The following is a 12,910-nucleotide window of genomic DNA, read 5'->3' as shown; positions in this document are numbered from 1 at the left end:
TGGCGACTTGTCATGAGACTCGTGGCGACTTGTCATGAGACTCGTGGCGACTTGTCATGAGACTCGTGGCGACTTGTCATGAGACTCGTGGCGACTTGTCATGAGACTCGTGGCGACTTGTCATGAGACTCGTGGCGACTTGTCATGAGACTCGTGGCGACTTGTCATGAGACTCGTGGCGACTTGTCATGAGACTCGTGGCGACTTGTCATGAGACTCGTGGCGACTTGTCATGAGACTCGTGGCGACTTGTCATGAGACTCGTGGCGACTTGTCATGAGACTCGTGGCGACTTGTCATGAGACTCGTGGTTACTTGTCATGAGACTCGTGGCGACTTGTCATGAGACTCGTGGCGACTTGTCATGAGACTCGTGGCGACTTGTCATGAGACTCGTGGCGACTTGTCATGAGACTCGTGGCGACTTGTCATGAGACTCGTGGCGACTTGTCATGAGACTCGTGGCGACTTGTCATGAGACTCGTGGCGACTTGTCATGAGACTCGTGGCGACTTGTCATGAGACTCGTGGCGACTTGTCATGAGACTCGTTGCGACTTGTCATGAGACTCGTGGCGACTTGTCATGAGACTCGTGGCGACTTGTCATGAGACTCGTGGCGACTTGTCATGAGACTCGTGGCGACTTGTCATGAGACTTGACTTGACTTGACTTGACTTGACTTGACTTGACTTGACTTGACTTGACTTGACTTGACTTGACTTGACTTGACTTGTCATGAGACTTGACTTGACTTGACTTGACTTGACTTGACTTGACTTGACTTGACTTGTCATGAGACTTGACTTGACTTGACTTGACTTGACATGACTTGACTTGACTTGACTTGACTGGACTTGTGGTGACTTGTGGTGACTTTACTTGACTTGTGGTGACTTGACTTGTGGTGACTTGACTTGTGGTGACTTGACTTGTAGTGACTTGACTTGACTTGACTTGTCTTGTCATGACTTGTGGCGACTTGTCATGAGACTCGTGGCGACTTGTCATGAGACTCGTGGCGACTTGTCATGAGACTCGTGGCGACTTGTCATGAGACTCGTGGCGACTTGTCATGAGACTCGTGGCGACTTGTCATGAGACTCGTGGCGACTTGTCATGAGACTCGTGGCGACTTGTCATGAGACTCGTGGCGACTTGTCATGAGACTCGTGGCGACTTGTCATGAGACTCGTGGCGACTTGTCATGAGACTCGTGGCGACTTGTCATGAGACTCGTGGCGACTTGTCATGAGACTCGTGGCGACTTGTCATGAGACTCGTGGCGACTTGTCATGAGACTCGTGGCGACTTGTCATGAGACTCGTGGCGACTTGTCATGAGACTCGTGGCGACTTGTCATGAGACTTGACTTGACTTGACTTGACTTGACTTGACTTGACTTGACTTGACTTGACTTGTCATGAGACTTGACTTGACTTGACTTGACTTGACTTGACTTGACTTGACTTGACTGGACTTGTGGTGACTTGTGCTGACTTTACTTGACTTGTGGTGACTTGACTTGTGGTGACTTGACTTGTGGTGACTTGACTTGTAGTGACTTGACTTGACTTGACTTGTCTTGTCATGACTTGTGGCGACTTGTCATGAGACTCGTGGCGACTTGTCATGAGACTCGTGGCGACTTGTCATGAGACTCGTGGCGACTTGTCATGAGACTCGTGGCGACTGTTCATAAGACTCGTGGCGACTTGTCATGAGACTCGTGGCGACTTGTCATGAGACTCGTGGCGACTTGTCATGACACTCGTGGCGACTTGTCATGAGACTCGTGGCGACTTGTCATGAGACTCGTGGCGACTTGTCATGAGATTCGTGGCGACTTGTCATGAGACTCGTGGCGACTTGTCATGAGACTCGTGGCGACTTGTCATGAGACTCGTGGCGACTTGTCATGAGACTCGTGGCGACTTGTCATGAGACTCGTGGCGACTTGTCATGAGACTTGACTTGACTTGACTTGTCATGAGACTTGACTTGACTTGACTTGACTTGACTTGACTTGACTTGACTGGACTTGTGGTGACTTGTGCTGACTTTACTTGACTTGTGGTGACTTGACTTGTGGTGACTTGACTTGTGGTGACTTGACTTGTAGTGACTTGACTTGACTTGACTTGTCTTGTCATGACTTGTGGCGACTTGTCATGAGACTCGTGGCGACTTGTCATGAGACTCGTGGCGACTTGTCATGAGACTCGTCGCGACTTGTCATGAGACTCGTGGCGACTGTTCATAAGACTCGTGGCGACTTGTCATGAGACTCGTGGCGACTTGTCATGAGACTCGTGGCGACTTGTCATGAGACTCGTGGCGACTTGTCATGAGACTCGTGGCGACTTGTCATGAGACTCGTGGCGACTTGTCATGAGACTCGTGGCGACTTGTCATGAGACTCGTGGCGACTTGTCATGAGACTCGTGGCGACTTGTCATGAGACTCGTGGCGACTTGTCATGAGACTCGTGGCGACTTGTCATGAGACTCGTGGCGACTTGTCATGAGACTCGTGGCGACTTGTCATGAGACTCGTGGCGACTTGTCATGAGACTCGTGGCGACTTGTCATGAGACTCGTGGCGACTTGTCATGAGACTCGTGGCGACTTGTCATGAGACTCGTGGTTACTTGTCATGAGACTCGTGGCGACTTGTCATGAGACTCGTGGCGACTTGTCATGAGACTCGTGGCGACTTGTCATGAGACTCGTGGCGACTTGTCATGAGACTCGTGGCGACTTGTCATGAGACTCGTGGCGACTTGTCATGAGACTCGTGGCGACTTGTCATGAGACTCGTGGCGACTTGTCATGAGACTCGTGGCGACTTGTCATGAGACTCGTGGCGACTTGTCATGAGACTCGTGGCGACTTGTCATGAGACTCGTGGCGACTTGTCATGAGACTCGTGGCGACTTGTCATGAGACTCGTGGCGACTTGTCATGAGACTCGTGGCGACTTGTCATGAGACTCGTGGCGACTTGTCATGAGACTTGACTTGACTTGACTTGACTTGACTTGACTTGACTTGACTTGACTTGACTTGACTTGACTTGACTTGACTTGTCATGAGACTTGACTTGACTTGACTTGACTTGACTTGACTTGACTTGACTTGACTTGTCATGAGACTTGACTTGACTTGACTTGACTTGACATGACTTGACTTGACTTGACTTGACTGGACTTGTGGTGACTTGTGGTGACTTTACTTGACTTGTGGTGACTTGACTTGTGGTGACTTGACTTGTGGTGACTTGACTTGTAGTGACTTGACTTGACTTGACTTGTCTTGTCATGACTTGTGGCGACTTGTCATGAGACTCGTGGCGACTTGTCATGAGACTCGTGGCGACTTGTCATGAGACTCGTGGCGACTTGTCATGAGACTCGTGGCGACTTGTCATGAGACTCGTGGCGACTTGTCATGAGACTCGTGGCGACTTGTCATGAGACTCGTGGCGACTTGTCATGAGACTCGTGGCGACTTGTCATGAGACTCGTGGCGACTTGTCATGAGACTCGTGGCGACTTGTCATGAGACTCGTGGCGACTTGTCATGAGACTCGTGGCGACTTGTCATGAGACTCGTGGCGACTTGTCATGAGACTCGTGGCGACTTGTCATGAGACTCGTGGCGACTTGTCATGAGACTCGTGGCGACTTGTCATGAGACTCGTGGCGACTTGTCATGAGACTTGACTTGACTTGACTTGACTTGACTTGACTTGACTTGACTTGACTTGTCATGAGACTTGACTTGACTTGACTTGACTTGACTTGACTTGACTTGACTTGACTGGACTTGTGGTGACTTGTGCTGACTTTACTTGACTTGTGGTGACTTGACTTGTGGTGACTTGACTTGTGGTGACTTGACTTGTAGTGACTTGACTTGACTTGACTTGTCTTGTCATGACTTGTGGCGACTTGTCATGAGACTCGTGGCGACTTGTCATGAGACTCGTGGCGACTTGTCATGAGACTCGTGGCGACTGTTCATAAGACTCGTGGCGACTTGTCATGAGACTCGTGGCGACTTGTCATGAGACTCGTGGCGACTTGTCATGACACTCGTGGCGACTTGTCATGAGACTCGTGGCGACTTGTCATGAGACTCGTGGCGACTTGTCATGAGACTCGTGGCGACTTGTCATGAGACTCGTGGCGACTTGTCATGAGACTCGTGGCGACTTGTCATGAGACTCGTGGCGACTTGTCATGAGACTCGTGGCGACTTGTCATGAGACTCGTGGCGACTTGTCATGAGACTCGTGGCGACTTGTCATGAGACTCGTGGCGACTTGTCATGAGACTCGTGGCGACTTGTCATGAGACTCGTGGCGACTTGTCATGAGACTCGTGGCGACTTGTCATGAGACTCGTGGCGACTTGTCATGAGACTCGTGGCGACTTGTCATGAGACTCGTGGCGACTTGTCATGAGACTTGACTTGACTTGACTTGTCATGAGACTTGACTTGACTTGACTTGACTTGACTTGACTTGACTTGACTGGACTTGTGGTGACTTGTGCTGACTTTACTTGACTTGTGGTGACTTGACTTGTGGTGACTTGACTTGTGGTGACTTGACTTGTAGTGACTTGACTTGACTTGACTTGTCTTGTCATGACTTGTGGCGACTTGTCATGAGACTCGTGGCGACTTGTCATGAGACTCGTGGCGACTTGTCATGAGACTCGTGGCGACTTGTCATGAGACTCGTGGCGACTGTTCATAAGACTCGTGGCGACTTGTCATGAGACTCGTGGCGACTTGTCATGAGACTCGTGGCGACTTGTCATGAGACTCGTGGCGACTTGTCATGAGACTCGTGGCGACTTGTCATGAGACTCGTGGCGACTTGTCATGAGACTCGTGGCGACTTGTCATGAGACTCGTGGCGACTTGTCATGAGACTCGTGGCGACTTGTCATGAGACTCGTGGCGACTTGTCATGAGACTCGTGGCGACTTGTCATGAGACTCGTGGCGACTTGTCATGAGACTCGTGGCGACTTGTCATGAGACTCGTGGCGACTTGTCATGAGACTCGTGGCGACTTGTCATGAGACTCGTGGTTACTTGTCATGAGACTCGTGGCGACTTGTCATGAGACTCGTGGCGACTTGTCATGAGACTCGTGGCGACTTGTCATGAGACTCGTGGCGACTTGTCATGAGACTCGTGGCGACTTGTCATGAGACTCGTGGCGACTTGTCATGAGACTCGTGGCGACTTGTCATGAGACTCGTGGCGACTTGTCATGAGACTCGTGGCGACTTGTCATGAGACTCGTGGCGACTTGTCATGAGACTCGTGGCGACTGGTCATGAGACTTGACTTGACTTGACTTGACTTGACTTGACTTGACTTGACTTGACTTGACTTGACTTGACTTGACTTGACTTGTCATGAGACTTGACTTGACTTGACTTGACTTGACTTGACTTGACTTGACTTGACTGGACTTGTGGTGACTTGTGGTGACTTTACTTGACTTGTGGTGACTTGACTTGTGGTGACTTGACTTGTAGTGACTTGACTTGACTTGACTTGTCTTGTCATGACTTGTGGCGACTTGTCATGAGACTCGTGGCGACTTGTCATGAGACTCGTGGCGACTTGTCATGAGACTAGTGGCGACTTGTCATGAGACTCGTGGCGACTTGTCATGAGACTCGTGGCGACTTGTCATGAGACTCGTGGCGACTTGTCATGAGACTCGTGGCGACTTGTCATGAGACTCGTGGCGACTTGTCATGAGACTCGTGACGACTTGTCATGAGACTCGTGGCGACTTGTCATGAGACTTGACTTGACTTGACTTGACTTGACTTGACTTGACTTGACTTGACTTGACTTGACTTGTCATGAGACTTGACTTGACTTGACTTGACTTGACTTGACTTGACTTGACTTGTCATGAGACTTGACTTGACTTGACTTGACTTGACTTGACTTGACTTGACTTGACTGGACTTGTGGTGACTTGTGGTGACTTTACTTGACTTGTGGTGACTTGACTTGTGGTGACTTGAATTGTGGTGACTTGACTTGTAGTGACTTGACTTGACTTGACTTGTCTTGTCATGACTTGTGGCGACTTGTCATGAGACTCGTGGCGACTTGTCATGAGACTCGTGGCGACTTGTCATGAGACTCGTGGCGACTTGTCATGAGACTCGTGGCGACTTGTCATGAGACTCGTGGCGACTTGTCATGAGACTCGTGGCGACTTGTCATGAGACTCGTGGCGACTTGTCATGAGACTCGTGGCGACTTGTCATGAGACTCGTGGCGACTTGTCATGAGACTCGTGGCGACTTGTCATGAGACTCGTGGCGACTTGTCATGAGACTCGTGGCGACTTGTCATGAGACTCTTGGCGACTTGTCATGAGACTCGTGGCGACTTGTCATGAGATTCGTGGCGACTTGTCATGAGACTCGTGGCGACTTGTCATGAGACTCGTGGCGACTTGTCATGAGACTCGTGGCGACTTGTCATGAGAATCGTGGCGACTTGTCATGAGACTCGTGGCGACTTGTCATGAGACTCGTGGCGACTTGTCATGAGACTCGTGGCGACTTGTCATGAGACTCGTGGCGACTTGTCATGAGACTCGTGGCGACTTGTCATGAGACTCGTGGCGACTTGTCATGAGACTCGTGGCGACTTGTCATGAGACTCGTGGCGACTTGTCATGAGACTCGTGGCGACTTGTCATGAGACTCGTGGCGACTTGTCATGAGACTCGTGGCGACTTGTCATGAGACTCGTGGCGACTTGTCATGAGACTCGTGGCGACTTGTCATGAGACTCGTGGCGACTTGTCATGAGACTTGACTTGACTTGACTTGACTTGACTTGACTTGACTTGACTTGACTTGACTTGACTTGACTTGTCATGAGACTTGACTTGACTTGACTTGACTTGACTTGACTTGACTTGACTTGACTGGACTTGTGGTGACTTGTGCTGACTTTACTTGACTTGTGGTGACTTGACTTGTGGTGACTTGACTTGTGGTGACTTGACTTGTAGTGACTTGACTTGACTTGACTTGTCTTGTCATGACTTGTTGCGACTTGTCATGAGACTCGTGGCGACTTGTCATGAGACTCATGGCGACTTGTCATGAGACTCGTGGCGACTTGTCATGAGACTCGTGGCGACTTGTCATGAGACTCGTGGCGACTGTTCATAAGACTCGTGGCGACTTGTCATGAGACTCGTGGCGACTTGTCATGAGACTCGTGGCGACTTGTCATGAGACTCGTGGCGACTTGTCATGAGACTCGTGGCGACTTGTCATGAGACTCGTGGCGACTTGTCATGAGACTCGTGGCGACTTGTCATGAGACTCGTGGCGACTTGTCATGAGACTCGTGGCGACTTGTCATGAGACTCGTGGCGACTTGTCATGAGACTCGTGGCGACTTGTCATGAGACTCGTGGTTACTTGTCATGAGACTCGTGGCGACTTGTCATGAGACTCGTGGCGACTTGTCATGAGACTCGTGGCGACTTGTCATGAGACTCGTGGCGACTTGTCATGAGACTCGTGGCGACTTGTCATGAGACTCGTGGCGACTTGTCATGAGACTCGTGGCGACTTGTCATGAGACTCGTGGCGACTTGTCATGAGACTCGTGGCGACTTGTCATGAGACTCGTGGCGACTTGTCATGAGACTCGTGGCGACTTGTCATGAGACTTGACTTGACTTGACTTGACTTGACTTGACTTGACTTGACTTGACTTGACTTGACTTGACTTGACTTGACTTGACTTGTCATGAGACTTGACTTGACTTGACTTGACTCGACTTGACTTGACTTGACTTGACTGGACTTGTGGTGACTTGTGGTGACTTTACTTGACTTGTGGTGACTTGACTTGTGGTGACTTGACTTGTGGTGACTTGACTTGTAGTGACTTGACTTGACTTGACTTGTCTTGTCATGACTTGTGGCGACTTGTCATGAGACTCGTGGCGACTTGTCATGAGACTCGTGGCGACTTGTCATGAGACTCGTGGCGACTTGTCATGAGACTCGTGGCGACTTGTCATGAGACTCGTGGCGACTTGTCATGAGACTCGTGGCGACTTGTCATGAGACTCGTGGCGACTTGTCATGAGACTCGTGGCGACTTGTCATGAGACTCGTGACGACTTGTCATGAGACTCGTGGCGACTTGTCATGAGACTTGACTTGACTTGACTTGACTTGACTTGACTTGACTTGACTTGACTTGACTTGACTTGTCATGAGACTTGACTTGACTTGACTTGACTTGACTTGACTTGACTTGACTTGACTTGACTTGTCATGAGACTTGACTTGACTTGACTTGACTTGACTTGACTTGACTTGACTTGACTGGACTTGTGGTGACTTGTGGTGACTTTACTTGACTTGTGGTGACTTGACTTGTGGTGACTTGAATTGTGGTGACTTGACTTGTAGTGACTTGACTTGACTTGACTTGTCTTGTCATGACTTGTGGCGACTTGTCATGAGACTCGTGGCGACTTGTCATGAGACTCGTGGCGACTTGTCATGAGACTCGTGGCGACTTGTCATGAGACTCGTGGCGACTTGTCATGAGACTCGTGGCGACTTGTCATGAGACTCGTGGCGACTTGTCATGAGACTCGTGGCGACTTGTCATGAGACTCGTGGCGACTTGTCATGAGACTCGTGGCGACTTGTCATGAGACTCGTGGCGACTTGTCATGAGACTCGTGGCGACTTGTCATGAGACTCGTTGCGACTTGTCATGAGACTCTTGGCGACTTGTCATGAGACTCGTGGCGACTTGTCATGAGATTCGTGGCGACTTGTCATGAGACTCGTGGCGACTTGTCATGAGACTCGTGGCGACTTGTCATGAGACTCGTGGCGACTTGTCATGAGAATCGTGGCGACTTGTCATGAGACTCGTGGCGACTTGTCATGAGACTCGTGGCGACTTGTCATGAGACTCGTGGCGACTTGTCATGAGACTCGTGGCGACTTGTCATGAGACTCGTGGCGACTTGTCATGAGACTCGTGGCGACTTGTCATGAGACTCGTGGCGACTTGTCATGAGACTCGTGGCGACTTGTCATGAAACTCGTGGCGACTTGTCATGAGACTCGTGGCGACTTGTCATGAGACTCGTGGCGACTTGTCATGAGACTTGACTTGACTTGACTTGACTTGACTTGACTTGACTTGACTTGACTTGACTTGACTTGTCATGAGACTTGACTTGACTTGACTTGACTTGACTTGACTTGACTTGACTTGACTTGACTGGACTTGTGGTGACTTGTGCTGACTTTACTTGACTTGTGGTGACTTGACTTGTGGTGACTTGACTTGTGGTGACTTGACTTGTAGTGACTTGACTTGACTTGGCTTGTCTTGTCATGACTTGTTGCGACTTGTCATGAGACTCGTGGCGACTTGTCATGAGACTCGTGGCGACTTGTCATGAGACTCGTGGCGACTTGTCATGAGACTCGTGGCGACTTGTCATGAGACTCGTGGCGACTGTTCATAAGACTCGTGGCGACTTGTCATGAGACTCGTGGCGACTTGTCATGAGACTCGTGGCGACTTGTCATGAGACTCGTGGCGACTTGTCATGAGACTCGTGGCGACTTGTCATGAGACTCGTGGCGACTTGTCATGAGACTCGTGGCGACTTGTCATGAGACTCGTGGCGACTTGTCATGAGACTCGTGGCGACTTGTCATGAGACTCGTGGCGACTTGTCATGAGACTCGTGGCGACTTGTCATGAGACTCGTGGCGACTTGTCATGAGACTCGTGGCGACTTGTCATGAGACTCGTGGCGACTTGTCATGAGACTCGTGGCGACTTGTCATGAGACTCGTGGCGACTTGTCATGAGACTCGTGGCGACTTGTCATGAGACTCGTGGCGACTTGTCATGAGACTTGACTTGACTTGACTTGTCATGAGACTTGACTTGACTTGACTTGACTTGACTTGACTTGACTTGACTTGACTGGACTTGTGGTGACTTGTGCTGACTTTACTTGACTTGTGGTGACTTGACTTGTGGTGACTTGACTTGTGGTGACTTGACTTGTAGTGACTTGACTTGACTTGACTTGTCTTGTCATGACTTGTGGCGACTTGTCATGAGACTCGTGGCGACTTGTCATGAGACTCGTGGCGACTTGTCATGAGACTCGTGGCGACTTGTCATGAGACTCGTGGCGACTGTTCATAAGACTCGTGGCGACTGGTCATGAGACTCGTGGCGACTTGTCATGAGACTCGTGGCGACTTGTCATGAGACTCGTGGCGACTTGTAATGAGACTCGTGGCGACTTGTCATGAGACTCGTGGCGACTTGTCATGAGACTCGTGGCGACTTGTCATGAGACTCGTGGCGACTTGTCATGAGACTCGTGGCGACTTGTCATGAGACTCGTGGCGACTTGTCATGAGACTCGTGGCGACTTGTCATGAGACTCGTGGCGACTTGTCATGAGACTCGTGGCGACTTGTCATGAGACTCGTGGCGACTTGTCATGAGACTCGTGGTTACTTGTCATGAGACTCGTGGCGACTTGTCATGAGACTCGTGGCGACTTGTCATGAGACTCGTGGCGACTTGTCATGAGACTCGTGGCGACTTGTCATGAGACTCGTGGCGACTTGTCATGAGACTCGTGGCGACTTGTCATGAGACTCGTGGCGACTTGTCATGAGACTCGTGGCGACTTGTCATGAGACTCGTGGCGACTTGTCATGAGACTCGTGGCGACTTGTCATGAGACTCGTGGCGACTTGTCATGAGACTTGACTTGACTTGACTTGACTTGACTTGACTTGACTTGACTTGACTTGACTTGTCATGAGACTTGACTTGACTTGACTTGACTTGACTTGACTTGACTTGACTTGACTTGACTTGACTTGTCATGAGACTTGACTTGACTTGACTTGACTTGACTTGACTTGACTTGACTTGACTGGACTTGTGGTGACTTGTGGTGACTATACTTGACTTGTGGTGACTTGACTTGTGGTGACTTGACTTGTGGTGACTTGACTTGTGGTGACTTGACTTGTAGTGACTTGACTTGACTTGACTTGTCTTGTCATGACTTGTGGCGACTTGTCATGAGACTCGTGGCGACTTGTCATGAGACTCGTGGCGACTTGTCATGAGACTCGTGGCGACTTGTCATGAGACTCGTCGCGACTTGTCATGAGACTCGTGGCGACTTGTCATGAGACTCGTGGCGACTTGTCATGAGACTCGTGGCGACTTGTCATGAGACTCGTGGCGACTTGTCATGAGACTCGTGACGACTTGTCATGAGACTCGTGGCGACTTGTCATGAGACTTGACTTGACTTGACTTGACTTGACTTGACTTGACTTGACTTGTCATGAGACTTGACTTGACTTGACTTGACTTGACTTGACTTGACTTGACTTGTCATGAGACTTGACTTGACTTGACTTGACTTGACTTGACTTGACTTGACTTGACTGGACTTGTGGTGACTTGTGGTGACTTTACTTGACTTGTGGTGACTTGACTTTTGGTGACTTGACTTGTGGTGACTTGACTTGTAGTGACTTGACTTGACTTGACTTGTCTTGTCATGACTTGTGGCGACTTGTCATGAGACTCGTGGCGACTTGTCATGAGACTCGTGGCGACTTGTCATGAGACTCGTGGCGACTTGTCATGAGACTCGTGGCGACTTGTCATGAGACTCGTGGCGACTTGTCATGAGACTCGTGGCGACTTGTCATGAGACTCGTGGCGACTTGTCATGAGACTCGTGGCGACTTGTCATGACACTCGTGGCGACTTGTCATGAGACTCGTGGCGACTTGTCATGAGACTCGTGGCGACTTGTCATGAGACTCGTGGCGACTTGTCATGAGACTCGTGGCGACTTGTCATGAGACTCGTGGCGACTTGTCATGAGACTCGTGGCGACTTGTCATGAGACTCGTGGCGACTTGTCATGAGACTCGTGGCGACTTGTCATGAGACTCGTGGCGACTTGTCATGAGACTCGTGGCGACTTGTCATGAGACTCGTGGCGACTTGTCATGAGACTCGTGGCGACTTGTCATGAGACTCGTGGCGACTTGTCATGAGACTCGTGGCGACTTATCATGAGACTCGTGGCGACTTGTCATGAGACTCGTGGCGACTTGTCATGAGACTCGTGGCGACTTGTCATGAGACTCGTGGCGACTTGTCATGAGACTCGTGGCGACTTGTCATGAGACTCGTGGCGACTTGTCATGAGACTCGTGGCGACTTGTCATGAGACTCGTGGCGACTTGTCATGAGACTCGTGGCGACTTGTCATGAGACTCGTGGCGACTTGTCATGAGACTCGTGGCGACTTGTCATGAGACTTGACTTGACTTGACTTGACTTGACTTGACTTGACTTGACTTGACTTGACTTGTCATGAGACTTGACTTGACTTGACTTGACTTGACTTGACTTGACTTGACTTGTCATGAGACTTGACTTGACTTGACTTGACTTGACTTGACTTGACTTGACTTGACTGGACTTGTGGTGACTTGTGGTGACTTTACTTGACTTGTGGTGACTTGACTTGTGGTGACTTGACTTGTGGTGACTTGACTTGTAGTGACTTGACTTGACTTGACTTGTCTTGTCATGACTTGTGGCGACTTGTCATGAGACTCGTGGCGACTTGTCATGAGACTCGTGGCGACTTGTCATGAGACTCGTGGCGACTTGTCATGAGACTCGTGGCGACTTGTCATGACACTCGTGGCGACTTGTCATGAGACTCGTGGCGACTTGTCATGACACTCGTGGCGACTTGTCATGAGACTCGTGGCGACTTGTCA

The sequence above is a fragment of the Botryllus schlosseri genome, chromosome 12 (genome assembly GCF_051294905.1).
Source record: "Botryllus schlosseri isolate E-star chromosome 12, Bs_hap1, whole genome shotgun sequence".
Taxonomy (NCBI): Eukaryota; Metazoa; Chordata; class Ascidiacea; order Stolidobranchia; family Styelidae; genus Botryllus; species Botryllus schlosseri.
This window is presented reverse-complemented; position numbering follows the sequence as displayed.